At 52.0% G+C, this 27895-nt stretch overlaps 1 long non-coding RNA gene across 1 annotated transcript; it reads right to left on the reverse strand.

The window, feature by feature from the left end:
- Window positions 1-27787, reverse strand: LOC123574441 (uncharacterized). Its single transcript, XR_006699321.3, has 3 exons — window positions 27579-27787; window positions 5237-5400; window positions 1-475 (listed from the first exon to the last, which is right to left on the reverse strand). It is a non-coding gene; the product is annotated as an uncharacterized lncRNA (long non-coding RNA).
- Window positions 27788-27895: the final 108 nt, after the last annotated feature.

The following is a 27895-nucleotide window of genomic DNA, read 5'->3' on the forward strand; positions in this document are numbered from 1 at the left end:
GTCAAGGCAGGAAGATGGTTTGGTTTATAGCTTTTAAATATTTAGACATACAGTAGGTGGGCGCTGGGTCCTGCCAATGTTAGGGGAGGCTGGACACCTTGCAGGGGCATTGTGCGGATTAAACAGTTTGGCCCCTATGCAGTGGTTAAGTTATCAGGTTGCCCAGGACACAGAAGCACAGGTGGTGCTAGTCACTATCACCAAGATATGAAAGGCGGAGGACAGGAATCGGGGTGAGTGTGGCCGCCCCTGGAAGAGCTGGGGAGCAGGAGGAGGAGGAGAGCTGCTTGAATTCCCCACCGTGTAGGGTGCACACTGGCACAGACTCTTCTGCCGCTGCTGGTATGCAGATGCTGGTAGCATGGCCTCCTTTCTCCTCTATGGGTGCTCATCCCCCCAGGGTCATCGGGTAGGGCCTCACTGAGAAGGCGTTGCTGTGCTGGCCAGAGAGGGGTCTCACCATGTCACAGGGAGGCTGTTTATGTAAAGGAAGAAAGCTGTTAGGCCCTGGGACAAGAATCGAAGCTAGTACTTCTGTTCGTTTTATAATTTTGGAAACTTACTATTATTGTTATTTTACTGTATAGCAATGTATAGTCAGACCATTGTCAAAATGTTAACACATAGAGATAAGCCAAGGGAAAAAAAGCCACTGGCATTCCCCTTGCTGGGACAAAGCCATCACGAACATTATTTTGGGGTTTTCTTACACTCCAAGGGCTGAACCTATAATTGTTTTTGGATAAGGCTTTGGAAAAGAATTCTAGGTTCAGCCCTCGGGCTGTAAGGAAACCCCAGTCTCTGTGGGTTTGAAACTCTGCGATGAAAAAGTTTAATTCTAGAAATGTCTCCCTGGTCCTGTCCTCTCCCTGCCCATCCCATTTCTCCCTTCCTGGGTCTGCTCAGCCCTTCTGACCTAGCCTCTGCCTACCCCTGAAGTGCCTGGCTCCATCCAGCCCCCAAACCTTTGCTCAGGATACGAATCAAGATAAGCAATGGACCAGGCCAAGAGCTCATCTGAGCTGACCCCTTTGTTTTACTTGGTGGGAAAGCGGGGACACACAGCGATGTGGTGGCACTGCTGGGACAAAGGCTGAAACCTTCTGACTCCCAGTCTGCTGCTCTTCCCCGTAACCTATAACTGCTTGCCCTCTGTCTGTCTGATTCCTCTCCATCCATCAAACCTCCTGCCTCCTCCAGGGAGCCTTCCCGACTGCCATATGAGAAGCCTCTCCCTCCCACAGCTCACTGGTCATGATAAATAACATACTGAACACTTAGGCACAGTTCTGAAAACCACAGAATAACCCTATTATCCCCATTTTATAGATAATGAACCTGAGGCTTTGAGACACAAAGTAAATTGCCGAAGATAATCCGGAGTTGACAGTGGCAGACCCAAGCCCTTCAGACCCCCTGTCCTTCTTGACCCTACCTTCTCCTGAGCGGTTAAGTCCTGACCTTGAGGTCCTTCCAGGCAGCTAGGGTACAGCAGAAAGAGCACTGGACTTGGAGTCCAATCACCTGGCTGCAAGAGCCAGCTGTGCTGCCGCTGCCCAGCTGTGGGAGCTTGGGGGAGCCTCAGCACCTCTTTTGGCCTCTATTTCCTCCTCTGTAAAATGGGATCACACTGTCTGCCCTGCCCACTTCAGAGGCCTATTTGAGAACTACTGAGGAAGAGTGCTGGTTGGACTCACGGCAGAGTGTGTTCCCCAAATGTAAGATACCCCAAACTCCTGACAGTACTCAACAGTAAGTTTGCACAGAAAATAATACAGGGGCAGGGGCTCCGTTTGCTGAGGCACTTGGTTGAGGACTGAGCTGGGGAAGAGCTGGGCAGACCGCCTGGCTCCCTGAAGAGTGCATGGGCCTCTGTCCCCTCCTGGCTTCCAGGGGAGGACTGTCTGGCCCTGACTGGCTCCATCCCCTCTGGCCTAGGTTCTGAGTGCAGCCTGAGGCTGCTGGGGCCTGCTCCTTCCCATGGGCCCGTTCCTCCCACATGTAGGTCTTAGATGTTGGCCCGGAACTCAGGGGCTTGGGCTCTGCCCCGCAAAGGGGGTTTCTGTGTGGTTTGGGAAGGACAAAGAATGTCTTTTGCCAACAGGGCAGAAATGACATGGTGGGTATTCCTGGCAGGCACATAGAAGTGGTATGCTAGCCTTCAGTCTGACATGAGCACCACCGAGCCAGGGAAATGCACTTTTAATTACAGCGTGGATGTAGCCGGCTGGACTCAAGCGTTGTATTGTATTTTATTTATTTGTTTGTTTGTTTTTTTGAGATGGGGTCTCACTCTGTAATCCAGGCTAGAGTTCAGTGGCACCATCTCAGCTCACTGCAATCTCTGTCTCCCAGGGTCAAGTGATTCTCCTGCCTTAGCCTGCTGAGTAGCTGGGATTACAGGGGCCTTCCACTACGCCCGGCTAATTTTTGTATTTCGGTAGAGACAGGGTTTCGCCATGTTGGCCAGGCTGGTCTCAAACTCCTGACCTCAGGTGATCTGCCCACCTCGGCCTCCCGAAGTGCTGAGATTACAGGTGTGAGCCACCACACCCGGCTGATCTGAGTGTTTTATAGTATCCGAGTGGAAGGAACATTAACCAATTCCCCCGACGGGGGCTGGGGGATGGACTCACAGATGCTGAGGCCAGATTCGAGGGAAGGGCAGGGAGCGGGGCAAGGCCTTCTCCAGAAGAGTCAGATGTGACAGGTGATGGGTGGAGGAGAGAGGAGAGGTGGGAGGGAGCAGCCTCGGAAGAGAGAGAGTGCCCTGATGTGGCAGTCAGGCCCGCCTGAGATGGAATCCAGGCTGGTGACTTCCTGGCTGGGCAACCCTGGGCAAGTTGCTCAGCCTCTCAGCCTCTCAGCCTCGGAGCCTCAGCTTCTGTTTCTCTAAAACGGACATAATAGTTGCTTTTTTGCCAGGATATTATAAAGACTATAGATAATGTGTATAAAGTGCTGAGCATAGAGCCTTTACATGCAAGTGTAAAGAAGGAAAAACTTTATTTCTCCAGGGTAAGAATCAAATCTTTGATTTCCATGAATTTTATAATTTCAAAAAATTGTTTTTCTTACTATAAAGCAATATGTGGTCATTGACAAAATATTAGTATACAGAGATTTTAAAAAGCCACGGATAGTACCTTTGTCAATTATTATTTATGATTGTAATTTATTTATCTGAGACAGAGTTTCATCTGTCGCCCAGGCTGGAGTGCTGTGGTGTGATCTTGGCTCACTGCAGTCTCCGCCTCCCAGGTTCAAGCGATCCTCCTGCCTCAGCCTCCTGAGTAGCTGAGATTACAGGTGCGCAGCACCACGCCCGGCTAATTTTTATACTTTATGAGATAGGGTTTCGCCATATTGCCCAGTCTGATCTTGAATCCCCTGGGGCTCAAGTGATCTCCCACCTTGGCCTCCCAAAGTGCTGGGATTATAGGCATGAGCCACCGCATTTGGCCATTGTTTATTAAGTGTTACTGGTGGGATGTGAGGCGTCAGAAAGGTCTGATGGCCTAAATATTCTCAGAGTCCCTGAAATTATTCTGCTTCGACTGACCCTCATTTTGCCAATGTTTAAGCTGCTAAGTGAAGGTGAGGGCAGCATGGAGGTGGCAGGCCTTGGAAGCTGGTTCCCCTCCTGGAGAACACCAGCCTCCCTGTGAAAGAAGGTCCTGCCCAGCCATCTCCCAGACCAGCAGCTTTTTCCATGAAATGCTACAGAAAAGGGCAAATAATTCAAGTTTTGGAGCCACACAGGCCTGGGTTGCAAGCTGACTTGGACCTTCAGATGCTTTGTCATGTTATTTTGGTAGAAATGATGCATGCGATTGTTTTTAGAAAGTGTAAAGAGGAAACCACAAACCCTACCACTGGAGGTTGTGAAGCATCCTTCTAGTTGTGTCTCTATGCAGAGAGGGCTGTGCACACTGTGTCTTGGCACTTGCCTAATTCAGCTCTCGAAGCTTCACAGAGGTGAGCAAGGTGGAGTGTCAAGGCCGGGACGTGGTGGGGGTGACAATGGGATGCTGGCCCTTTATGAGATAGAGTTCATATTTATATGTGTCCTGTGTTCATAATGTGTGTTCCAGTCAGGGCTGGTGAAGAGACCTGTGCATGCAGGGGGAGAAGGAGCTATAAGAAAGCATGCCAGGCCAGGTGTGGTGACACACGCCTGTGATCTCAGCACTTTGGGAGGCTGAGATGGGCTGATCGCTTGAGGTCAAGAGTTTGAGAACAGCTTGGCCAACATGTTGAAACCCTGTCTCTGCTAAAAATAATTAGTCGGGCGTGGTGGTGCACACCTGTAATCCCAGCTACTCAAGAGGCTGAGGCAGAAGAATCACTTGAATCCAGGAGGCGAAGGTTGCAGTGAGCCAAGATCAGGCCACTGCACCCCAGCCTGAGTGACAGAGGGAGACTCTGTCTCAAAAAAAAAAAAAAAACACACACAAAAAAAACAGGCATGCCAGTGCCAACTAGGACAGGGCCCTCCAAGGGTCTCTCATCTATCCTGCACCATTTTCCAGGAAGCCAGTATGACACTGTGGTTTAAGACAGCGAACATGGGGTGCTGGGCTGCCTGGATTCAAAGCCAAGCTCTGCCACTTGCTAGCTGCCTGACCTGGGGCATGTTTCTCGATTTCCTCATGCCTCAATTTCCTCGTTTGAAAAGTGAGGGCCAATAATAGAACTTCTGTCATAGAGTTCCCTGAAGTTTAAATAAATGAATTCAAATAAAGCACTTACCATTCCTGGCACAAGGTGAGTGATTCATACGTGTTCGTTGTTATTAATGTTATTATTGTTATTCTATGACCACATTGCTCACGCTATGGAACCAGCCGGACAGCTCCAGGGGATCGGGGGCCAAACGGGTCTGGGCTCGGGAGCTCTGGGTTCCCAGATGGTCCTGCCTCTCCCTCCCTGAAACTCTTTGTCTCTCGATCTTGCTCACCAATAGCACCCACCTTTTATCAAGGTTTGGGGAGGCAACAGTCACATTGGATATTTGGGAACATACGGTGTAATTTGTAAAGCCCTGGCTTATGTAAGCCCCCTGTTATTCTTGGCTACTTCTGATCTTCCATCCCCTAGATCAGAAGAGCTGGAGAAACAGTTGTTCTTGTGGTGGTGGTTTTTTAAAAACTGGCCTTTCAGGACCTTCTGAATTGATCTCCCATTTTATGTAGAGGGAACCCAAGGCCCAGGGAAGTGAAGTATTGTCACCTACCATGAAGTGGCTCTGCTGGGCTTCCAAGTGCAAACTAGGAGCTCCTTTCCAGATACTGGGCAGTGACCCGGCTCCGTGTCCATGCTGCAGGCTCTGAGAGCTGTGATGCTGCTGATGCTTTGCTTGAATCTTTCAGCATAGCTCCATGCTCAAGTAATGCTGTTCTGGAAGAATCATAGAAGCACATCTTTAGCCCTCTTATACAGAGGAAGAAACTGAGGCTCAAAGAGGAAGACTGGCTGCTCTGGGTCAATGGTGACCAGGGCAGGGGGCTTGAGCCCAAGGTTCTTGGTGTCTGGGCCAGTGCTGTGCCCACTCCTTTCTATTTAGTGCACTTGCTGAGCCCTCCACGAAGGAGGAACAGAGGAACAGAGCCACAGTGGGGAGTGCTGTTGGCACCAAGAAGATGGCGGGAGAGGGTAGAAGCCTGGCTCTTGGGGCCAGGCCTGAGGTGACAGAATGGCATGTGGCTTTGCTCAAGACCATATTTCCAGGAGGGGGTTTCTTTATCCATCTTAAAGCCATCCTTTCATGAAGGTTGGAGAGGGAGGAGACCAGGCTTGTTCTATCCTGCAGTTGGGGAAACTAAGGCAGAAAGCTTCAGAACAACATAGTGATTCATTTACGGCCAAAAGAGGCCATGTCAGCGCCTTCTGCTCTCAGCTCTCCAACTTCCAAAGCTCTGGCCCAGATACCCCCAGCCCTTGAGGGTACCCTCAGACTGAAGGGATCTAGAGGCAGAGGGTAAAGCCCACTCAGCCTCTCACTTGCTGGATGACTTTGGAACAAGTCGTAGTTCTTCTCTGGCCTTGGTTTCCTAATATGTATAATATGTTGATGGTAATTCCTGGCCTCACTCATCCCCTGAGGACAGATATAATCATAAATGGATGTGACTTTTCTTTGAAAATTATAAAATGGACTGGGCATGGTGGCTCACACCTATTATCCTAGCATTTTGGGAGGCCCAGGCGGGCAGATTGCTTGAGCCCAGGAGACCAGCCTGGGCAACATGGTGAAACCCTGTCTCAAAAAAAAAAAAAAAAAAAAAATTAGCTGGGCATGGTGGTGCATGCTTGTGGGCCCAGCTACTCGGGAGGCTGAGGTAGGAGGATCACCTGAGCCCAGGAGGTTGAGGCTGCAATGAGCCGTGCATTCCAGCCTGCGTGACAGAGCACAGCGCTGTCTCAAAAAAAGGAAAGAAAGAAAATATAAAGTGAAGGGCAAGTGTGTGAGGTGAAGAGAACTTAGATGGCAGGCATAGCTGTTGGGGGAAGAGGCTACTATGGGAGGTATCTATACTCTGTGGGGACATTGTGTTTTCAATATTACTCCATTTTTCATGTTGTCTTATATAATTAACTTGTCTTTTTATTGTCCCTGAAATTAACTTTAAAACAAGGGTAAAGAAATACAGAGAAGCAGAGAGAGAAAGAAGGAAAGAAAGAAAATCCATAGTCCCAACTCCCAGGACCCCACCTCGGACCCCGCCAGGGGAACCACTGTGAACATTTTGGTGGAATTCCTTCCAGGCCTTTTTCCATGCATATGTATCAAAATAGCAGTATGTATAGGTGTATTCAAGACCATAGAATATTTTATTGATTGTTTTATGAAGTTTTCTTTTTTCCATTGGCAATATCTCAACAACATTTCACTCTGTCAACACATGTTCTTTGATGGTATTCTTTATTCACAGTGGGGAGTGTTCTGTGGGTGGGCCTACAGTGGTTTGGTGCACCAGCCACTATAGATCCAAGCTGTTTAAGTGACATGGAAACTGATAACACCATGAGGTTTCTATCTTCAGTCTCTGCCCCAGGGGATGAGGCTGGGAGTGGACTGGGGGCTTAGGAGACTTTTGGGACATGAGGCCCACTGTCTGACAACTTAGGCTGGGGCGGGACTCAAGAGGGGTGGCTGGGAAGAGGGAGAAAGACCAACTCCCCATGGGTGGGCACAGATCTGTCTGCACCCAAGCCCTCCTCCACCTGTTCTCAGGGCCTCCTGCAGGGCTTGGGACGGCTTTTCTCTTCTGCTGACCTCTGGCCAGGGCCACCCTGGTGTGGGCAAACCAGTGGTGGAGGATGTCCAGAGACAGTGTGGCCTGGAGCTTGCCTTGTTCCCTGCTCAGCCCTCCAGGTCCTGAGCCCTGGGGAGGGGACTTGGTTCCATGACACTGAGGCCAAAGGCTGCTCTTCTAGACTTGAGGAAGGCCTTGAGGGGCAAGGAAGAGGGAAGGGGGTGGTTTATCTTGGGCTCAAGGGTCATCTGATCTTACCTGTCATATGACAGGTGGGAACACTGAAGCCCAGAGATGGGAGGACTTTTGCCCAAGGTCCCACAGCAAGCGGTAGAAGTGTCAGGCCTGGTGACCTGCCTAGGGCTCCTTCCGTGACACCTCACTGGATGGGAAAGCAGTGCCACTGAGGACACTGTCCCTACAGCCAGAATCCTGGTGCGACTACATACACTCATTGTCAGATGTATGACAATGGCCAAGTTGCTTCACTTCCTGGTGCCTCAGTTTCCCCCTCTCCAAAATGGTTCTAAGAATTGTCACAGCTGTATTTCATAGGGTTGCTGTGGGGCTTAAACAGGTAAATTCATGTAAAGTGCTTTGAACACTGCCTAGCACACAGTAGGCACTCCTAAATGTTAGTGGTTGGAGTTTTCTCTCCAGCCGTCCAGAAAATGTGAAGGCCGACTTGTGCCCCGGCCCTTCTCTCACCAAATCTGCAATCCCAAAACTGGCTGAGCTGGCAGAACACACAGAACATGAGGATATCACCTTTCAGGTACGCTCAGCTGAGACTCAGGTTTGTCCTCTTGGGACTGTGTTTTCCCTGGATGTGCTAACAGGAGCCTGGACTTTCTGGATATTTTTATTTGCTGCGTCACGTGGGATAAGTTACTTCCCCTCTCTTGGAAACAAGGGTTGGACTTCAGGACAGTTATAGCTCCTGCCAGTGCCAAAGCAGGTTTGGGATGCAGCCTGGATCGGGGGGACTTGACAGCTGGGGACTTAGCAGGTGTTATGGACTGAACTGTGTCCTCCCAGAATTCACATGTTGAAGTCCTAACCCCCAGTGCCTCAGGATGTTATGGTATTTGGTGACAGGGCTTTTAAAGTAAAGAGATGACTAAGGTAAAATGAAGCCATCAGGGTGGGCCCTGATCTAAATCTGCCTAGTGTCCTTATCAGAAATGGAAATCTGCACAAAGACATGTAGAATTGGCCCTCCCTATCTGTGGGCTCCTCATCCATGGATTCAACCAACTCTGGATTGAAAATATTTGAGGGAATAAAAGGATGTTTGTATCTGTGCTGAATATGTATGGACTTTTTTTCTCATCATGATTCCTGAAACAATACAGTATAACAACGATTTACATAGCATTTGCATTGTGTTAGGTATTATAAATAATCTGGAAATGATTTAAAGTATAGGGAAAGATGTGCATAGTTTATATGCAAATACTGTGCTATTTCATATAAGGGACTTGAGCATCTGTAGATTTCAGTATCCGAGGCTGGGTTGTGGAACCAGTTCTCCATGGATACCGAGGGAGGCCTGTACAGAGGGAGACCTTATAGAGACACAGGAAGAAGATGGCCATCAGTAAGCTAAGGAGAGGGGTCTCAGAAGAAATCAACCCTGCCAGCACAATTTTTTCTTTTTTTTTGAGATGGTGTCTCACTCTGTTGCCCAGGCTGGAGTGCAGTGGTACGACCTCGGCTCACTGCAACCTATGCTTCCCGGGTTCAAGCAATTCTCCTGCCTCAGCCTCCCGAGTAGTTGGGATTACAGGCCCGTGCCACCACTCCCAGCTAATTTTTTTTTTTTTTTTTTTTTTTTTTGAGACAGAGTCTCACGCTGTTGCCCAGGCTGGAGTGCAGTGGCGCGATCTCGGCTCACTGCAAGCTCCGCCTCCCGGGTTCCCGCCATTCTCCTGCCTCAGCCTCCTGAGTAGCTGGGACTACAGGCGCCCGCCACCGCGCCTGGCTAATTTTTTGTATTTTTAGTAGAGACGGGGTTTCACTGTGGTCTCGATCTCCTGACCTTGTGATCCGCCCGCCTCGGCCTCCCAAAGTGCTGGGATTACAGGCTTGAGCCACCGCGCCCGGCCTTTTTTTTTTTTTTTTTTTAAGACAGAGTCTCGCTCTGTCACCCAGGCTGGGGTGCAGTGGTGTGATCTCGGCTCACTGCAACCTCCGCTCCCCAGGTTCAAGCGATTCTCCTGCCTCAGCCTCCAAGTAGCTGGGACTATAGATGCCTGCCACCACGCCCAGCTAATTTTTTTTTTTTTTTTTTTTTTGTATTTTTAGTAGAGACAGGGTTTCCCCGTGTTAGCCAGGATGGTTTCGATCTCCTGACCTCGTGATCCGCCCACCTCGGTCTCCCAAAGTGCTAGGATTACAGGTGTGAGCCACGGCGCCCAGCCACTCCCAGATACTTTTTGTATTTTTAGTAGAGACGGGGTTTCACCATGTTGGTCAGGCTGGTCTTGAACTCCTGACCTCAGATGAGCTGTCCACCTTGGCCTCCCACAGTGCTGGGATTACAGGCGTGAGCCAGTATGCCCAGCCATCCCTGCTGACACCTTGATCTCAGACTTCGAACCTCCAGAACTATGAAAAAAATAACTGGCTGTTGTTTAAGCCACTCAGTCTGTGTGCCTTGTTATGGCAACCCACACAGACGGATACAGTGGGGTAAAGGTTGTTCATCTGGCTCCGTAAGGATGGTTTTGGATTCACCAGGTTGCCAGGACCTGTTGAGGGCAAGGATATGTGTTCCTGGTGCTTCCAAGAGTCCTTCAGCGTTGGGTCTGTGGCCCCTGGGGTGTCTGGGATAACAGAAACCAGGGCTGAGCATGTAGAGAATGGTGGATCATTCTAGCCCCACTGTGTGCCAGCCCTGTGAGTTCTTTGTCTCCCTTAGCCCTCCCAGCACTTCAGGGTAGATATTCTTAACGACGTTTTTCAGAGGGGGAAACAGCGGCTCAGAGAGTCACCTGCCCAAGGATTCCAGCCGATGTCTGCCTGACCCCAGACACATGCTCTTTCCTGCATACCCTGTGCCCCTCCAAAAAGGCCTCCCACACTGCCCTGTGCCCCTGTCACTGCGTGGCGGTGTAGACCCTGGCACCCTGTACCCCAAAGGCAAGGGAGAGCCAGGAAGGGCCCAGGCTCCAAAGCAGGAATGTACCCCCCTGACCCCCCACCCTCAGCTTTCCTCAGCCCTTTTTCTGTTGTTTCTTTGGTCAGCCGGGCCCTGTTATCTTCCTCTGAGCCTGACGCCTTGTTCTTCCTGTTTAAAATTCAGACTCTGGACTTTTCCTTTGGGGGCGGTTATATGTTTGTTTTGTGTTTTGGATTCTCCTCCAGCCCCTGTCTCTGGCACTTTAGGTCACCCAGCCTTAGCACTAACCCCGTTCTGAATACCCCAGTGCCTGAGTGAGTAGCGGGTCCTCTCTGCCCAATTCCCTGGCAGGGGAAGAAGGAGGATTCTGCCGCTCTTTCTCTGGCTGTCACATCCAGGCTCCACCAGCCCTGTTCCGCTGCCCCCTGTTCCCCCCACGGCTCCCCCTCCGGTCCCATCCCACGCTGAGGGGCTCCAGGTTCCCTGCAGCACTCCGTTTTGAACCCAGCATACCCCAGGAAGGAGATTCAGCCGAAAGAGCTCAGCCCGATGGGCTCCGTTTTTGATAGTGGAGACAAGACCCTAAAATACCTGGCATTGCTGCCTAAGGAGAGAGGACATGGAAATGGGAGCAAGGAGACCTGGGTTCCCATCTTGGCTGTGCACTCTGTGCTGTGTGAGCTTGGACGGGTCATGTCCCTCTCTGGACCTCAGTTTTGCCACAGAAGGGTGGCTGGGAGTTGGGCCCGCTGCGCCTGAGGGCCTCCCAACCTGGTAAGCTGTGAGTTCAGGTCATCATGAGATGCTCCTGAGGACTCCGAGTGGGGTGACTGTGCGGAGACCCAGAGGATAGAGCACAAGCAGGGGGTGAAGTGTGCTCAGCTTTACAGTGCAGACCCAGCCCCACCTCCTCCAGGCAGCCTTCTCTGGCCGCCTGGGCTGTCGTCTGGGCCAGGATTCCGCCCTCACCAGGAACACTGGGAAGGCCTTAGGCTTGTAATGAAATGTTGGGAAGATTTTTTTTTTTTTTTTTTTTTTTTAAGACAGAGTCTTACTCTGTCGCCCAGGTTGGAGTGCAGTGGTACAATCTCAGCTCACCACAACCTCCGCCTCCTGGGTTCAAGCAATTCTCCTGCCTCAGCCTCCCGAGTAGCTGGGACTACAGGCACCTGCCACCATGCTTGGCTAATTTTTTATATTTTTAGTAGAGATAGGATTTTGCTATGTTGGTCAGGGTGGTCTCAAACTCGTGAACCTCAAGTGATCCGCCTGCCTTGGCCTGCCAAAGTGCTGGGATTACAGGCGTGAGCCACCGCACCTGGCCTTGATTTTTAACCTCTCTGAGCCTCAGTGTGTTTCTTCGTCAAATGGAAATAATAATATCTATCTTGCAGGACTGTTGGGAATACTGGAGATGGTGTGGGGCCTAGCACAGAATAGTGGGCCGGATGATCATTATCTCCCAGTAGGAGAGTGTATGTGAGGGCTTCTCCCTGGCTGTGAGCTCCTAGACAGCAGGCATCTGGTCACACCTATCCTTGGGTACCCCTGGCCCAGGGACCACTGACTGAAAAGGGGGCTGCATCAGTGGGATGTGGTGTCAGGCATCCCTTGACCTTCCCTCACTTCCACTGCTCACCTTTCTACTCCAGCTCTTGCTAGGGCAACGATTTCTGTGCAGGTGCCAACTGATAGCACTTGGCCTCCTGGCCTTGCAGCCCAGCTTAGTGCTTGCTTCCTGCCCCAGGTGACAAGAACCAGCGGGTGATGTTTTCCTTCCAAATTGCAGGGGACCAATTCTGAGCTGCATCCTACCCATTCCTCAGAGGGTCCCCGGAATTATGGGACCCCAGGACCCCACAGCAGTGCTAGCTTCTTAATGCCCCTCAGGCTGGCTTTTATTCCTTGCCTGTTTCACCCATCCCAGGCCCTCATTTCTGACTCTGGGGGGCATCTGGGAGAGTCCCGAGACTTTGAGGAAGGTCCCCTGGGATGGTGGTCAGTGCGTGGGCTGCAGCCGGCATGCCTGGAAACCTCAGGCTGAACCCAGCTGGGTGGGGCAGGAGCCTGGTGATGAGGCACAGCCCTGAGCAGCGCCTTTGCCCAGATTCTCTCTGCTCTGCTCAGCGACGCAGAGGTAGGGGCTCACTGTCCCATCTTGTGGGCGGACCCGCAGGATGAAAGTAGCAGAGCTGGGCATGGAAGTCCCCCTGCAGATTCCTAGTCCACCCAGGCCTCATTCATCCTCCTGGCTCCCTGAGGAAGGGCCGGAGCCGAGTTCTGCTCCACTCCTTTCTCCTTTCATTTCCGGGTTTTGGAATATCTTTTCTGTTTACTAATTTTAGAAAAAGTCTAGCTGTTTTTTCCCATCTCTCAACTCTTCCCCTTTGAACCCTCAGGGAAGGCCCTGTAGCCAGAGGCAGAGGTCTGAGGGGCCTCCTGCACCCACCCTGTAGCCTCCCCCAGGGAAGGGGAAAGCTGGCTGCCCCAGAGCGCCTTGCAAAGGTCCAGCTGTTAGGAGCCTTAGTTTCCACATCTGTAAAGTGGGCCCAATAACATAGCTGACCTTATAGGGCCCTTGTGAAGATTGGTTCAGATAATACAGAAGATGACCCCTGGTGAGCTGGCTCTATTTTATTGATTGTCCTGAGTGGCTCCCTACCTCCTCAGGCAGCAGAATCAGGTTCTGGCAGACTTGGGTGAGGTATGGGATGGAAGAGCACCTAGAGTGTGGAGCCAGAGAACCAGGTCCCAGCCTGGCCTTGCTGCTAACTGGCTGTGGAACTTTGGCCCCCTGCACAGTGCCGAAGACGCCACCTGTACATGAGTACATTGTGAGGAGGCTCCAGTGAGGGGGTAGGGCTGGTATGCTGGGGCTTGTCCCTGCTGGCCTGTTCTCAGTCCCCACCCCAGCCAGCCTCAGCACAAGGAGGGCACAGTGATCCCCATGTAGCTGGCTCCCAGCATCCTGCCGCCAGCTCCCCAGGCTGCCCGTCTGCAAGCCCTGCCCAGCCCTGCCCGGCCCGCCAGGGTGGCTGAGGGCCTGGAGCCGATGGAATCAGCGTGCCCTTCCCTTCTTTGTCTGCTGGTGCTTCCTTCCCTTCACAGCGTGCTTTCTTTTTTCTGGTTTATCAGGCCCTGGGGAAAGCCTGGGCCAGCCAGGCTCCCAGCCGAGCACCCTTGGGAGGCCGCCAGCCGGGAGCAGACATCCCCGTCTCAGTCTCCAGGCCAGTGGCTCAGCAGTCCCCTCCCTCCACCTGATCCCAGCAGCTCCAGCCTGGCGGCCAGGGCCCAGGGACCCAGGCCCAATCCTAGCATGGAGGTGGTGGGGTTCCCCAGTGTCCTGGGACCTGAGAGTTTCTCCTTCATAGGGTGGAAGCCCGAGGAGCCCTTTGGATACATTGAGATCCACCCCCCTCCTCACTTTAGGAGGGAGGAAACCGAGGTCTACAGACAGGCAGTGCCTGGAGGAGCCGGACCCCGGCTCAGGGCTCCTTCTCAACCAGCCGCAGCTTCCTCTCCTCTTCCGCAACACAGCAGGCAAGTCCAAGGGTCTGTGGTCCGAAAATTCCAGCTGTGTATCGTGACCCCATCACTCACTAGCTGGGCAAGTTAACAAACATCTGTTCTTCAGTTTACAAATCTATACAATGAAGGTAATGATGCCTGTTTCACTGGCTGTTCTGAAGGCTAGAGGAGCCAATGTAGCTGACTGCCCATCCCAGGATGGGCATTCTCAAAGGCAGTGATATTGCCGTTTGCTCAAGGGAGCAAAACTTGGTTCAGGAAGGGGGTTAAAACAAGTCTTAAATTATGAATATACATAGAGTGCATAGCAGATTTTCAGTATCTCTGTGCGACTAGAATTTTGTAGTGGGGAACGATTAGAAAAAACTGTTACAAAGATTCTTTGGGGGATAGGAGTCCTTGTGAACAAAAAGGTGAGAAACATCACTCTAGAGTTAGAGCTCCGTTACTTCATCCCTCTACATACCCCTTTCCTCTCTTCTCTGGCTGCCCCCACCCAGCACAGGCTGTGCAGTAAGGTCAGGAATCAGGTTATGCCCGTCTTCTCAAACACTCCTGAGAGGGGGTGGTGGGATCACCCAAGTTCTGACATCAGAAAAGCTCACTCATTTGTCCATTCATTCATTTGACTTTGCCCAAGGTCACAAAGCTACCTTTCAGAACAGAGCGCAAGTTGGGCAGTGACGGCCCTGATCCCAGCTCTCAATGAACAGCCTGGACAAACGGCTGGGAAATGTGATACACCTGTACTAGAGGCGGGACCAAAGCTGGGTGGGCAGGCTAGGTGGGGTGGCAGGCTCATCAGAGAAAAAGGGACATATGAGGGGGGCTTTGATGTATGGGTAGGAGTTCTCAGAAAGAATAGGGCAGAAGGAAGTGCCAGGTTAGGGGACACAATCTGAGCAAAGATACAAAAGTATGCCTGAGGACTGATGTGGGATTGGAGCTCTGGCAAGGAGTAGGTAAGCAGGAGACCATCACACCCAGGGGGTGACCTCACTGAGTAGCCTTGTTCATCATTTCTCTTTGGTCCAATTTCTCCCCTGTAATGTCTTTTTTTTTTTAGATGGAGTCCAGTGGCACAATCTCAGCTCACTGCAGTCTCCAGCCTCCACCTCCCAGGTACAAGCAATTCTTCTGCCTTAGCCTCCCAAGTAGCTAGGACTACAGATGCGCACTACCACGCCTGGCTAATTTTTGTATTTTTAGTAGAGACAGGGTTTCACCATGTTGGCCAGGCTGGTCTCGAACTCCTGACCTCAAGTGATCCACCCGCCTCAGCCTCCTAAAGTGCTGGAATTACAGGCATGAGCCACCACCCCGATCAAATGTCCTTTGATATGCAAGTCATGTGTATTCTTTGTTGGAAGGTTGGGAAGCCTTGAGAAACAAACAGAAGCCCCAGTCTTCCAGGTTGGAGGGAGTTTTTGCAGAGGTTTCTGTGCTTTGTGTCTCCTCCTCCTGCCTCTGATGAGCCGGCCCTTGCTTTCTGGGCTGCTCACAACTCTGCTCACAGGAGACAGCTCTGCCCTGACTGTGGGGCAGGTGAGGGAGCTCCGAACTGGAAAGAAGCTGGGTCCTGAAGGGGCTTCTTCTCTGGCCTTAGCTCCCGTGCCTGACCTGGTTCACTTTCAGGAGGTTCTTTGTCACATCTACCCAAAAACTCTCTTGTCAAAGGAAAAGCATATTATTTCTTGCATTCTGTGCTACCTACAAGCAGTGGGTAGCAAAGAACTCTGGGTTTCTGCATGTTTATTAGATAACTAACCAATCAAATAAAACAAACACACCAACAATTCCTTGCAGGCCCCTTGGGCAGAGCTCGGCTTTGCCTGGGACGCCTGTCTTCAGTTGCCCCTGAATCTGGAGCCTTTGGACAGAGTAAACCTGATGACTTACAGTATCTGTGACAAAGCGTTCAGACTTCTCCCTCTGCAAGAGCAATGCCAGCCACACCTGGGCTCTGCCCAGGCCTCAGTCTCCCCATCTGTTACATGAGGGGACTGGACAAGTTGATCTCTTTAGCCTTTTCCAGTACTCACCCTGTGGTTTCAATGATCACACTGTCATACTCCTTGCTTTGGCTCCTGCAGTGCCCTCTGCCAGGGATACCCTGCCTATTGTTTCTGTCTGGCCCACTCCTCCTCACCTTTCAAGACCTGTTTCAAAGGCCACTGCTTCTGAGAAATCTTCCCCGATCTTGTAAACTAGAAGAACTCATGCCTTATTCTGGAATCTTACCCCATAGGGCTCGTATCTTGGCAGTGCACTGAGAAGTATGTCCTGGCCCACCCAGGAGCAACCTGAAATCGGGAGCTGTTTTGCTCAACACTGAATCCCAGCACTAGCACAATGCCTGACATTTAGAGGATGCTCTATGAACTTGTGGAATGAATGAATTAACTAATGAGGGAGTCAATGGCTGGATGACCCTAAAGGTCAGTGGCTTGGGAGGCCTCCCCCACTAACCATGTCTCAGCAGCTTGGTGAAATTGGCCGGTAGTTGGTATCTGATGTGGCTCAGCTGGGAGGGCTGGGTGAAGTGCATGTACCCATTTATTTGGTTTGGCTGGTCTGTTGCCTTGCACAATACAGCCTTAGTCTGGGGAAGCTCATGGGAGCAATGGGGAAGTGGGACAGGGAGGGCCCACAATGGTCTGAAGATTCTGGCTGCCTGGGTCACCAGCCATCTGGGCCAGCCTCCTGGCCCTCTGACTCATCTCCGGCGGCCAGGGCACAGAGATGGCCCAGCCAGTGCTGGAGGTCACCAGGCCTGGCCAGCAGATAGAAATGACTCCTGAGAGCTACTGCTCCAGCCCTGGACCTAGAATAGACAGGGAAACTGAGGCCTGGAGAAAGAAAGCCCCTGCCCCAGGACTCATCATCAATGTGTGGAATCATAAAAGCTGAGTGGGGTGGGAATTCAAAGCTTACTCTGGTCTAATTCTATATTTATCTTTTTTTTTTAGATGGAGTCTCACTCTGTCCCTCAGATTGGAGAACAGTGGTGTGATCTCGGCTCACCACAACCTCCGCCTCTCGGGTTCAAGTGATTCTCCCACCTCAGCCTCCCGAGTAGCTGGGACTACAGGTGCGAACCACCATGCCCGGCTAATTTTTGTATTTTTAGTAGAAATGGGGTTTCACTGTGTTGGCCAGGCTGGTTTCCAACTCCTGACCTCGTGATCCGCCCACGTCGGCCTCTAAAAGTGCTGGGATTATAGGCGTGAGCCACTGCACTTAAAAAAAAAGGCCCCCCCTTTTTTTTTAGATGAAGTCTTGCTCTGTCACCCAGGCTGGAGTGCAGTGGCGCAATCTCAGCTCACTGCAACCTCTGCTGGGTTCAAGCAATCCTCCCACCTCAGCCTCCCGAGTGCTAGGATTACAGGTGCCCACCACCACGCCTGGCTAATTTTTGTATTTTTAGTAGTGACAGGGTTTCGCCATATTGGCCAGGCTGGTCTCAAACTCCTGCCCTCAAGTGATCTGCCCACCTTGGCCTCCCAAAGTGCTGGGATTACAGGCATGAGCCACTGCACCTGGCCTCTACATTTATCTTGAAAAATGGGGGGCCATACACCAAGTGAATGTCACCATGACTGCCTTTTGTCTTGCGGTTGTTGCATGTCAGACAGGAGGCTAAGTACTCCACTCTAGATTAGGGTTCATTTTATAAATGAGGAAACTGGCTCAGAGAAGTTAAGCAAGGTGTTAAAGATCACACAGCTGCTAAGTGGTACAACTAGGACTGAATTCAGTGCTAGACTGACGTTTGTGCTTATACTTCTGACTGCTTGGCAATACTGCCCCTTTGTTGCCAGATGTGGACCTGTGCATAAATTATATTCTTTGATTTTTTATCAAAATTTCTGAATTTTCTAATTTTTCTTCAATGACTATGGAATGCTTGTAAAATAAAATCAGCTACAGTCTTGGCAATGTGGCAAGACCCCATTTCTACAAAAAATACAAAAATTAGCTGGACATGGTGTTACTTGCTTTTGGTCCCAGCTATTTGGGAGGCTGAGGTAGGAGGATTGCTTGAGCCTGGGAAGTCGAGGTTGCAGTGAGCCATGATCATGCCGCTGCACTCCAGGGTGACAGCCGGTCTCAAAAAAAAAAAAAAAAAAAGAAAAAGAAAAAAGAAAAAAAATCAGCTAAATGAAAACAGCAGTTGTGTATGAGTTTGTATGCATGTATTTTAGTGATTTTAAACTAGTAGTGATACATTTATGCAGCTCTAAGTATCTCTGGGCATCTCTTTATACCCTTTCCCAAACCAGCTGTCTTCAAAATCAACTCCCTTCAAAAATTATTAAAGAGAGACCCCTCAGCCTTCCCCGCAACTTAACTGACTGCAGAGTCACTGGTATCTTTTGCAAACACAGACCCAACATGGTCAGAATGTTTCTGCGCCCAGGTGCTGAGGCAGCGGGGAAAACATTGACCTGGGAACCTGTGATCTGTGGTCTGGCCTGTTGCCTGCTCTAGAACGCTGAGAAAGTCACTGCCCCTCTCTGGGCCTCAGTTTCCCCATCTGTCAATGAGTTAGACCAGGAGAGCTCTGAGGACCCTTCCTGACCTCGTGGTCCTGTTTGCAGAGTGTTCTGTAAACCTCAAGGTAAAATAAAGGCACCTCAGATTATCTCACATCTCTACGGCAGTAGGAATTTCCAATAACTTTCCCCCCACCAAGTAACTGGCAGGCCAGCCACTCTGGGGACAGCCCTCTAGGCAATCCTGCCAATGTGTGTTTGTGAACAGAGTTCATCGAAGTCTTGCTTTGTGTAAATAGTGTGGAAACACAGACACCCTCCCACGCTATAGCCCTGGCTGCCCACCAGGTGATTGGGTTTGGATGCTCTATCTTGGGGGTTGATCTTTAAGGAAGCAGGCAAGAAGTCACTGTTCAGCGTGTGCATCTCTTGGAGGATCTGTAGTTTATCAGGGAACTGGGGAGGATGATGCTTATGAGAAAGGAGTGGAGGTCTGAGGGGGCACTTCCAGGATAAAGGATGGGCAAAGGGTGGTGTCTTCCTGAGGCCTCCCAAAGCACTTCCATGTGGGCCAGTCTGGTTGGCATGAAGAATCTGGGCCAATGGGGATGTCCTCACCTGTAAGCAAGCTCCCCCTGTGATTATCCTGCTGTTCCAACCCGGGGCTGTGCTGCTCTCCATTTGTCCCTAATGTCCTGTTTCTATGGCTGTGACTCCCTAGAAACAGGTCTGTTAGGCCAGACCTTTTCCTCCACAGTGGCCCTGACCATATAGAAAGGGCACAATGCTGGCTCCCGCATCTACTACCAACACCAAGTTGGAGAAAGACAAGGAGCAAGTGGAGCCAGGAGTCTGGGGAGGCTTCCTGGAGGAGGTGGTCTCTGAGTAGAGTCTGCAGATGACCAGACAGAAGAAACAGGAGACCAGGACTTGGTTCTGAGGATGATGGGGAACCAGAGAACCAGGCCGGAGAGGAGGACAGAAGACAGATTTGTGTTTTAGAAAAGCAGTGTCTGTGGGGAGGGGGAGGAACTCACAAGCTTGAGATATGAAGGCAGACTGGTGGGGTCAGGTGTGGGTGAGAGAGGCAGTGGGAGGGGTCAGGGATGCTCCTAAGTTTCTGCCCAGGGGAAGAGACAGGGGAATCTCAACATGTCCTTTTAGGGCAGGTTGCATTCAAGGAGGCCAGGCAGAGCCAGGCGGGGTGTCCAGTGTGCCGCTAGACAAAGGCATTTGATGTTTGTGAGTCAGTCGTGTCCAGGTGGTGGTTGAATCTGTGAGCAAGGGTGAAGCTGTCTTGAGACAGTGGGAAGAGGGAGCCTGAAGCTGGGGTGTCCCAGTGTTAGAGGCAGGGTGATCAGAGGAGGAGGGGGACCTGGCGATCACGAGCCCCAGGACACACAGACAAAGGCGGTTCAGAGAGGAGCATCCCACAGGGCCCAGCTGCACACAGGGTCATGTGGATTTAGCCACAGGGAGGCCACTGACGGGCTTGTCGAGGGTGAAGCAGACGCCAGATGGACCCACCAAGCCCGAGGCCCTGGCATCTCTCTCGGGGGACCCTGCCACAGCCTCCCAGCTGCTGTCCCTGCTTCTGTCCTCGCCCTCCAGTCCATTCACCACACGGTGGCCCGAGGACTCTGAAAAACACACCTGGGTCATGGCACTCCCCGCCTCCAACCCTCTCTCTACCTCCTCGCCTCCACGCCTGATGTGGACCACTGAGGGCCATGCCTTCTGGCCTCTGCCCTCTCCTTTCATGTCTTCGGCCCCTGCTCTGAACAAGGGGCCTGTTTTTGTTCTCAGATCTGGGGGGGTCTCCTCTGGCTTCAGCACCTCCACCCAGAAGACCCCCATGGCCCACACTCTCGCCCTTCACCTGGGTCGATCCTGCCCTCAGATCTGAGCCATCAGTGTCTTCCAAGGGAAGCCTCCCTGAACACCCGCTCCCTGCGCCCACATAATTCAGGTTCTCTAGTTTTATATGTGCTGTGCCACATACAAAACACTCCTCACAGCCCTACCTAAGTTTTTAATCGTGTGCCTTATCTGCCTTTCTCGTTAGAATGTGAAGTATTGAGAGGGGCCGGAGCCAGTTCTGCTGTGTCCTCCATAAACTGCAATCAGGTATGGCACTTGGCACGGAGTGGGTGCCCAGTACATGGGAATGCATTAGTGCTAATGAATGAGAACAAGGATACGAAGGGATTAAGGAGAGTATATAGGACAAATGTTGTCACTGAGACACTTTTGTGAGAAGCTGGAAAAGGACAGTGTGACTCTTGGAGGGGGCAGGGGGCTTAACCACCTGGTGCCAGCCTCTGTCAGTCTTCCTGTGTATATTAAAAAGGTAACAATAATATTGTTGGGCACACAGTGTGTGGTCAATAGATGCTGGTAACCAGCCTGGCACCTACTTCTGAAGTCTTACAGTGCAGTTCAGGCTGGGCTGAGGGTGCGGTCTCATCCACCATCCTGTCTGGACAGTGAATCTCCCCGAACCCCAGCAGGGCCAGCTCAGGGCTGGGCTCTCCCACAGCCCAGGAAAGCCGGGGATGCTGCGGGGTCGTAGAACCTTGGCGTCAGGCCACTCCATTCCCAAGTTCCCAGGGACCCCTGCCCTCCCCAAACTGGAGCACCAGAGGTAGGACGAAGGAGGGGGTGCCGGGCATCCCTGGCCTGTCTGAGTAGGCACTGTGGGGTCGACTACTGCCCCCAGCCTCTCTCTGGGGCAGGGCAGGACCCTAACAGGGTGAACCCGGGGAGGGCATCCCGGCTCTGAGTGGGGCGCATCAGGGTCGCCCCCACCCCCTTCTGCGGCCCGCCCCTCCCGCGCCGCCGGATGTTTGAGTTTGGTTTTTGTGATCGAGCGGGGCTGGGAGGGGCCGCCCGGAGCCGCAGCCTTATCGGGCTGTCTCCGCGCTGTCTCCCGCCGCCCCGGCCTCCCAGGCTGGCGGCCTCTCCCCCCACCCGCCTCCCGTCCCGGCTCCGCGCTGGCGGGCTGGTCCCTCTGGGCTCCTGGAGGGCAAAACTGGGGGTGGTGGGGTCCTGCAGAGCGAGCCCGCCCGCAGCGCCTGGGGCCTGGGGAGTGGGTGGGAGGGTAGGGCTGGTGTCATGAAGGCGCCCCGAGGGCAAGAGGCCCTACCCACCCCCTTGGCAGTGGATGTGGGAGGAACTGGACGGCTTTTTTTTTTTTTTTTTGGAGATTGCCCCATCCTTTTTTTTTTTTTTTTTTTTTTTTTTTTTGAGAGACTGGTCTTACTATGTTGCCCAGGCTGGTCTGAAACTCCTGAGCTCAAGCGATCCTCCTGCTCTGCCTTCCAAAGTGTTGGGATTACAGGTGTGAACTACCGCGCCTGGCCCCCATCCCCATTTTATGGAAGAATACCCAGAGCTCATAAAAGGACACCAACCGGCTAAAGCCAGCCCCAGGCACCATCCAGGTCCTCCCTAGCCCTCACCTGGAAAGGCTTTTCTCTCCCAGGGCCCGTTGCCCGTGGCAAAGAGGCAAGGTCTGCTGAGCCCCTGAACGCCAACCTCCAGTGAGGCCTGTGGGGGCCCAGGCGCCAACACAGTGAAAAATGATTGGGTTCCTCTCTCCGTTCCCAGCCACACTGGCCTCCTTTTGCTCTGGCTGTTCCCTCCGCCTAGAATGCTCTCTTCATCTCGGCTTACAGGAATCCTCTCTCTCCAGTGCACCCCCCAAGCCTACCTTCATTCAGCCCCTAGGGGATGGAGGACTGGAACCTCACATATGAAAAAGAGCAAATACTGCCTCAGGACAATCGAGTGAGGGTGCTGGAGCTTGGGGTCTGCTTCGTGAAGTGGGGAGCTGGTGATGGTAGAAGACACCTGTCTGCCTCCTTCTGCAGCGGGCACTCTGAAGCAGCCGGGGAGGTTTCAGGTGAAGACACCTGAGATGGGAGGAGGTGGTGTAACCTGACATCCGGGGTCTAAGGGAGGTCAGCCCTGCAGGGCCCATACCCAAAGGTGAATCTGAGCGCAGATTTCCTGCAGCCACTCAGCAGTCCCCACAGTGGTACCCACTGGCTATGTGTCAGAGGGCGGGGATGCTGAGCAGAGAGGGTAGGATTGGAGCAGGCATTGTGGAGTCCTGGGGGAGGAGAGAAGTCAGGGACCATCCAGGAGGGAAACGTTGAGCTGGTCTGGAGTGGTTAAAAAGTAGAAGGTAGGAACAGGAAGGTAGATTCTGGCACAGGCAAAGGTCTAGGGCCCATGAGAGGAATTTGGGGACAGGGCTGTAGAAAGATGGAGGGGTGGCTGATATAGGTGGAGGTGTCCGGGTAAGCTGGGGCCCACTGGGGAGACTCTTCATTGTTGTTGTTGTTGTTGTTGTTGTTGTTGTTGAGATGGAGTCTCACTCTGTCGCCCAGACTGGAGTGCAGGGGTGTGATCTCAGCTCACCGCAACCTCTGCTGCCCGGGCTCAAGTGATTCTCCTGCCTGAGCCTCCTGCGTAGCTGGGATTACAGGCGCGCGCCACCGCGCCCAGATAATCTTTGTGGGTTTTAGTAGAGATGGGGTTTCACCATCTTGGCCGGGCTGGTCTTGAACTCCTGACCTCATGATCCACCCACCTCTGCCTCCCCAAGTGCCAGGATTATAGGTGTGAGCCACCGCGACCGGCTGGGGAGACTCTTATACCCCCAGGCAATGACAGAGGAACCTGTTTCACATCACTCAACTGACTCCCACATTCATGAAATGGTAAATTATAGGTGTTATGCCCATTTTATAGTCAAGCAAACTATGGCCCAGGGAAATGACTTGGCCAAGACTACCTCAGTAACTAGGAGAATTAGGAGAATTGGAATTTGAGCCCGGATCATCCTGTCACAAGGGCCCAGGCTGCTGCCTCCCTGCCACCGCCTCTGGGGAGTGACCTGGGGAGAGGCCTTTGGGTTCATGTACTCCAACCTCCTCCACTCTGTTTTTATGGATGAGGACACAGAGGGCCTGGGAGGAGCCAGGCTTGGTCCCACTGTCCTTCTTCCTAATGTGACACCACCTGACATCCTCCCAGGGTTCCCAGGCCAGGAGCTGGTTAATAACCCAGATTTCCCTCCCCTCTGGGCGGCCTCCTGCCCTCCCATTTAGTAGGTCCTGGGTGGGGCCTGGGAATCTGTATTTTTGGCAAGCTTCTTGGTGGTTCTGGGTCTGCTGCTTGCCCTCAGGCATTTGGGTCCCATAAACGTTTCCCTCCAGCCTCTCACTGAGCCCCTTCTCCACTGGCTTCCTCCCTTACCCCTCAGCTTACTCCCCAAGGACGCACATTCCCCCCATTCCCCTCCACTTGTGTGCACCCCAGGCCCTTCCTCTTCAGGCTCCCCCTCTCTCAGAAAAGTGAAAACACATGGTTTCCTAGGCAACCACATCCCTCCTCCTAGCTTGCCCTGAGACCTCCCAGCGTCTCTCTCCCTGTTCAGAGGAATATTTCAAATACCAGCCTTGCCAGCCTCACTGTCAGCTGGGACTGACAAAGGCTGAGTCCCTGCAAACTCTTCTCTCTGCAGGACAATAGCCCTGTTCCCCTTCAACCTAGAGTCCTGGGATCTCAGGAACAAGTTCCAGGCCATTGCCTTAGTTATCCCCGAGGCCCACTCCGCTCACTCTCTCTCAGCAGAAAGGCCTGGTGCTATTTGGCCTTAGAGATTTGTTTGGATGGGGACACTAGAGCCCACAGAGGGAAGGGACTCATGCAGGTCACACAGCAAAACTGTGGCGTGACCAAGGGACTCCAGGGAACAGAAGGGAAGATCGGTTGAGCACCTACTACCTGCCAGGCACCGTGCTGAATGTTCTGGAAACATAACTTATTATCCCTCCCCATAATAACCCCGTTAGGTCCATTTTTATTCTCATTTTATCGCTGAGAAAACCAAGGCTCAGAGGGGTGAAGTGCCTTGCCCTGGGCCACCCAACGAGTGAATGGCAGAGCCAAGTTTTAGAAAGTTGGATTTGTCTTCCCACCAAGGCCACAGTCTTTCCACTGGCCCCTGCTGTTCCCAAGGCTGGGCAGGGGTTGGGGGAATTACAGGGATCTGCGGATTCCTTCCTGCCTATTATTTTTACATTTCCTCATTAGGAGATTTTGGCTGAAGTTCTTTGAGGGCCGGGCTCCAGATGAGTTCCTCTCTCCTGCGGCCTCTCCCCATCTCTCAGCCCCAGATTCCCTGACCAGTATTTCCCATCCCAAGACATCTTTAACCAGATGGGTAAGGTTAGAGGGCTGCCTTTTTTTTTTTTGAGACGGAGTTTGGCTCTTGTCGCCTAGGCTGGAGTGCAATGGTGTGATCTCGGCTCACTGCAACCTCTGCCTCCTGGGTTCAAGCGATTCTCCTGCTTCAGCCTCCTGAGTAGCTGGGATTATAGGCACCCACCACCACATCCAGCTAATTTTTGTATGTTTAGTACAGGCAGGGTTTCACTATGTTGCCCAGGCTGGTCTTGAACTCATGACCCCAAGTGATCCGCCTGCCTGTGTCTCCCAAAGTGCTGGGATTACAGGCGTGAGCCATCACATCTGACTGAGAGCTGCCATTTTTGCAAGTCACGACTTCTCTCTGGGCCTCAGTTTCCCCACTGGTAATATAAAGAAGGTTGGAATAGAAGACTTTGAAGATCCATCCTAGCTCAGACATTCCTGAATTTTTAGATCACGTGTATGTGTGTGATTGTGTGAATGTGTGTGATTGTGTGAATGTGTGTGATTGCATGTGAAATAGTAGAGAATTAGGAGTGTATATGTGTGATTACTGAGCGACTGTAATTAGAGGTGTGTGGTTGTATGTGGGGAATGTATGTGTGAGGGTGTGTGTGTGTGTGTGTGTGTGTGTGTGTATTATGTGTGGATGACAGGCTATGTAAGTGTGGATGGTTGGGAATGTAGGTGTGATTGTGTGACTATATATGTGTGTGGGAAGAGTGATGGTGAACATCTATATGTGTGTATTGGGAGTGAGCATGAGTGTATGTACATGTGTGGGTGATTGTGGTATGTGGATCTGTGTGCAATTTGTGCTGTCTAGGAGTATGTTACTGTGTATAATTACTTGTGTGCATGTGTAAGTGTGTGTGTGTGACTCTGTGTGGGTGATTTGGAATGACTGTGTGTGTGTTGTGTGTGCTGGAGGGCAATGAAGCCTCATCTCAGCCTGGACCTGATTCAGAACCTGGATGGGGACTGAACCCTCTTCCTTGACCCACTGATGGGTATGTCTGGGCTTGGGCAGAGGAGGGGACCCTGTGGGCACCCGGGACACCAGCAGGCCAACGGAGCATGTTCCCCCTGGTAATTAGCTCCAGATGTGGCAGCATGGCCTCTCCCTGACAGGGAGCCTGGAAGATTCTGGAAATGTGTTCAGGCCCCAGCCAGGTCTCTTTGGGGGAAAAAAATTAAAGGAGGAGGAAAAAAAAAAAAAAACAACCTCAAAGACAAATCTTTATTGAAACATTTCATGACACGCACACCAAGTAATTGATTTCCTTATTAGTAGCAGATTTTTCTCCCCGCCTCTTCTCTTGCCTGAACTTACAAAAGCAAAAGAGGTGGAAAACCAGTCTAGTACAGACCCTGGACCGAGTCCTGTCCCCCTGCCCCTTCCCAGGGCAGGTTAGCAAGGGGGCAACATTTGCTTTTTCAGGTCTAACTCTAGGTAGAGGGGCAATGATCATCTGGGGGACCAGGTTTCAAAAGCCTGGGGAAAGCCCTCTGTCCATCCCTCAATTTCTTCTTCTTCACCTCCAGCTGCTATGAAATCTGACCGTTAGTGAGTCATTCCATTTTCTTTCTTTTCTCTCTCTCTCTTTCTTCCTTCCTTCCTTCTTTTCTCCCCTCCCCTTTCCTCCCCTTCCCTTCCCTTTCTCCCCCACCCTGCTCTCTCTCTTTGTTTTTTGAGACAGGGTCTCACTCTGTTGCCCAGGCTGAAGTGCAGTAGCAAGATCATAGCTCACTGCAGCTTCAAACTCCCTGGCTCAGGCAATCCTCCCACCTCAGCCCCTCGAGAAGCTGGGACTACAGGTGTGCACCATCATGCCTGGCTAATTTATACATATATATATATTTTGTTTGTGTGTTTTTGAGATGGAGTCTTGCTCTGTCACCCAGGCTGGAGAGCAGTGGTGCAATCTCGGCTCACTACAAGCTCCAGCTCCCAGGTTCATGCCATTCTCCTGCCTCAGCCTCCCGAGTAGCTGGGACTACAGGTGCCCACCACCACGCCTGGCTAATTTTTTGTATGTTTTAGTAGAGATGGGATTTCACTGTGTTAGCCAGGATGGTCTCGATCCACCTGCCTCGGCCTCCCAAAGTACTGGGATTACAGGCGTGAGCCACTGTGCCCAGCCAATTTTTATATTTTTTGTAGAGATGGGGTTTCACCATGTTTGCCAGGCTGTTCTTGAAGTCCTGGGCCCAAGTAATCCACCTGCCTTGGCCTCCCAAAGTGTTGGGATTACAGGCGTGAGCCACGACGCCTGGCCATTCCATTTACTTTGGGCTTTCCTTCACATCAAAATGCACGTATGGGCAATTCCCTAAGCACCCCTTAGTCGTTTACACAGAGCTCGTGCAGTGGACTCTGGGAGCCTCCTTCCCACCTGTAAAATGGAGGGTTCTGTTGTCAATGTCACGGGGTGGCTGTGGAGACTAATTGAGATCATCTGTGTGTCTTCCAAAGCGTGCTGTAAATGTAGCTGTTCCAATTACGTGACAGTGACCTTCTCACGTGTGGCACAGCCACCAATGGCACAATTGAAGGCCTGGGAGTTCTCAAGGGGACTAGGCCTTGCACTAAGCAGAGCAAGCAGTGCATGCTTCAGGAGAGGTGGTTAAGGTCCCTCTCGGGAGACTGTTGCCCTCCAACTAGAAAGCCAAAGCTACCTCTCAGTCTGGGCCTGTGGCAGGTGGTGGCTCACTCTAAGGGTTTGTGAAAAGGGAGGGGAAGACACTTTACCCAAACATTCCAACAGATGCTTTAGGCGTGTTGTTATCCCCATTTGTCAGAGGAGGACACTGAGGCACGAGGGGTTATACAAGCATACCAAAAAGCACCCAGCTATGAAAGGGGAGGCAGGGATTTGAACCTATATGCCATTTATTTATGTAAAAGCAAGGGCAGCCCCATCTGTGTAGATAGATGCACTCACCTACCTGTGTGGATATCTGATCCAGTGCTCCCCTCCTTCTCCAGTGCCCTGGCTGCCTGGCTCCTTTCCCAGGCCCCAGCCCTCCTCACATCCAGAAATCATAAAGGCCCAACTGGGGCATCCAGGACCCTGCTATGATGGTGGATGAAAGCGCAGGCCAGGAGCCTGAGGCCGGGCTGGTGTCCCTTGCTGTGATCTTGTGACCGCCTTCTCACATGGGGTGGGGACAGCGGCTGGGAGCCGGAGTCCAGGCTGGGCAGGCAGGCCTGCCGTTTGACACGTCCCCTTCCATTCCACGCGGACTTCCTGCGAATGACCAGA

This window comes from Macaca fascicularis, chromosome 7 (assembly GCF_037993035.2).
Source record: "Macaca fascicularis isolate 582-1 chromosome 7, T2T-MFA8v1.1".
NCBI lineage: Eukaryota > Metazoa > Chordata > Mammalia > Primates > Cercopithecidae > Macaca > Macaca fascicularis.